We start from the raw sequence: 3,127 nt of genomic DNA, 5'->3' as shown, positions 1-3,127 counted from the left end.
TTAAATTGAGGCTATCTAAAATAAAAAGAGAAAGTAAAATTTTAAAAGAGGATTGGCCCCCCCTAAAGGGATAATGTTCCTGCCATTAAGCTACACTTGATACAAGTGTATGCTCTCATTTAGGCTATCTGAAATTAAAAGATGAAGTCAAATTTTAAAAGAGGATTTGCACCACCTAAATGGATAATGTTCCTGCCATTGAGCTACACTTGATACAAGTGTATGCTCAATGTGACAGAGTTCAGGCACAACAGTGCATCCAATCAAAACAAGATGAAACCACCATTGCCCAAAAGTACTGATGCTTCTTTTAAATTAAGAAATAAAGAGATTATGTAGATTTGCAGTCTTCCTTTTCCCCCAGAATGCAACTGGAAGACTGGAAATGCTATTTTTGTAAGTGAAAAATGGGAAGTGAAACTCTCTATTTGAATAGCGTGATGAAACACAAATGCTCTCATGCTGCTCGGTGAATGAGAATGTTCCTGTGTTTTCCGTACAAAATGAGATGGTCATTGCTTAATTTCAATGTTGTTCTACTTAGGTTCTTTTGTCTTTATTCACAGAATACACACATTAAATTTGCTGTATACTAAAATCATATTCCTGACTTGAATTATATTGGTTTTGCCTGTGCATGGATGGTATTTTCTACACTTTGTATAATTCAAACTTGTTACTGTCACTACTTATTTAACTTTAAATAAAGTACATTCTTATAACTCACTGGTTGGCTTGCAATAGTAATTAAACAAAATCAAGAATATTAATACAGCTTGTCAGTAAGCTCTTCTAAACAAAAAGTTCCTCCTTAAACCACAGGAATAAAAGTAACATGCTAAGCCCTCTCACTGCAGTTTTCTTTACATAAATGCACCCTTCTCAAGCTCGCAAAGCTGAATATAATGATATATCTTATTTTATACTGCAAGGGAATCAACAGTCTGAAAAGTCAATAAATCTCTGCCTTAGGAGACACCTACAATAACATTTAGGATAACAGAGATGACGTTGCCTTCAGCACTGCTTGTTCAGTGGTGGTGAGTAAAGTACGGAACCATTGGTTTGGGCATTTGAAAATTGGAGAACAGATTAGACTAGAGTAACGTAGTAGATCCTCGCTGTATTAAGATCCAAACTCCACCTCCTTTCAGCCAGCAAAGCTTGGGTTTACCTTACGAAAAGATATACACAACCTGAGGAGTGTGAAATTTGGTCCTATGATACTGGTAGCAACAATGATCAATAGTTGTATCAAACCATCAGAAGTGAGTCTGTTAAACGCAGCAATTTGTAATTTTATCCCAGGTCCTCCAGTCTACCACCATAAAGACCCTCTACACTCTTTTCTAGTTTACTAGCAAAATGAACACAGAACCATAATTAAAATGATTCTCCTTAGGTTGCAAACAATGTAACATTGAACTTCAGTACTATGAATATGAAATAAAATTAATCTCCACATTCTTCATGTAAATAGGAATATAATTTTTACAATACTGCAGTTACTTTAAAACAGACTAAATGACTAATGTCATTGGCTTTCGGATTAAAAATTAAACATGTGCTTATTGTTTGTAGCCTGGAAGGACTGTGGGATTTCTTTTCCTTCTCTTACAAGGTTATGCGCATTTTCCAGAAACACCTTCTACTTAAGTGCTAATGGAGCTTCTAGTCAACATATTTACCCTTCACAGATTTTCATTATGTAAAAAGTCATTCAGTAAGACCAGTGGATTACAGATCTCTAAGTGCTTTCTCTCAATACGATTATGTAAGTCTTTTAATGCAGGAAGAGATCGGGACAAAATAGTAGTCTACACGTGAGCAGCATTCGCTGTGGTAAGCATACAATAAATGTGGAATTAGAGAAGAATGTCCTTCACGTAGAATTAACTGCATGTGTTGAGGGAAAGACAAGAAAAGGAAGGAGATGGATATATGTAGTAAACATGTCTTCGTGTTAGCAAAGTATGCTTTTTGTTAAATATGATACAATAGCATCGCAATGTTAAACTACAGCTTCTCTGTAAGAAAGTATCTTCTATCAAGTGGGATGAAGAATATAAAAATATTCCTGAGTGGAACTGACTACCCATTCTCTGATTAATTCAATACAGAATAAGAGCAAAAATATTTTTCTTGGCTATTTGTTGATACTCCAAAGACAACCCTTTTCACTCTCTGTTTCACACTACAAAGGACTTCCCATTGGAAGCAGGGAGCCCCAGAAGGCTGGGTTCTGTCATCCATCCTGACAGCTCGCTGCTGCAGTACTGTGATGCGATTGGAAATGTAGCTTGATTAAGCTTCCACTGATTAAACCCATGGAAAGGTGAGAAATCACATGGCATTTTACCAGCATGAAGGCTCTTCTGCATCTTCTCACACAGCCAATCACAAGCATTTCATGCTGGAAGCAATGTCATTAGAAGCCACGTAGGCGAATACACAAAAAATGCCAGCATCTCTGAAAATCTGTCACCCATGGAGGCGAGTTAGCAAAAGTAATTATGTTTATTGCTCAGTTTCAGTAATTTTGTCAGAATATCTACTGTGGTTTTCCTAAGGGTCAGAAATTGACTTCTTGAGCCTCCATAGGGACAGGTGGGTTTGTTTTTACTTACAATAGTATGGGCTTTTTCTACTTACAATATTGCTTGACGTTATTTGTAATATACTGACTAATAACATCTCCAGCAGATTAAGCAACCTAACAAATCCTCTGAAAGCTAGTTCTAATTCAAGTGCACAGCCACAGAAGTCACAATCATCACAGAAATGTGTGGTCTGTTATTTTGGTCTGTTTCCCACCGGGCATTAAAATAATCAGTGACGTCTACCATCAGTCAAGCCTGCCTCTTGCACACCAACGTTCAAAGAACATACGCTGTCAAACTCGTTGCTGCGTCACAGCATCATTGTCTAAAATATTACTTCAATAATAATTTGGGGGGTTTCTAACAACAGTAAATATCTGGTCATCCAGCCATGTATGACTGAATTGAGAAAAATATATTTAAAAATTCAAATGCTATTCCTTTGTATGATCTTGAAGGATGTATGTATAGATTGGGGAAAAAACAAAGGAGAAAGGCAGAAATGAGAAAAGAAAACCAAAGAAAAT

The sequence above is a fragment of the Buceros rhinoceros genome, unplaced genomic scaffold (assembly GCF_000710305.1).
Source record: "Buceros rhinoceros silvestris isolate BGI_N320 unplaced genomic scaffold, ASM71030v1 scaffold19861, whole genome shotgun sequence".
Taxonomy (NCBI): Eukaryota; Metazoa; Chordata; class Aves; order Bucerotiformes; family Bucerotidae; genus Buceros; species Buceros rhinoceros.
This window is presented reverse-complemented; position numbering follows the sequence as displayed.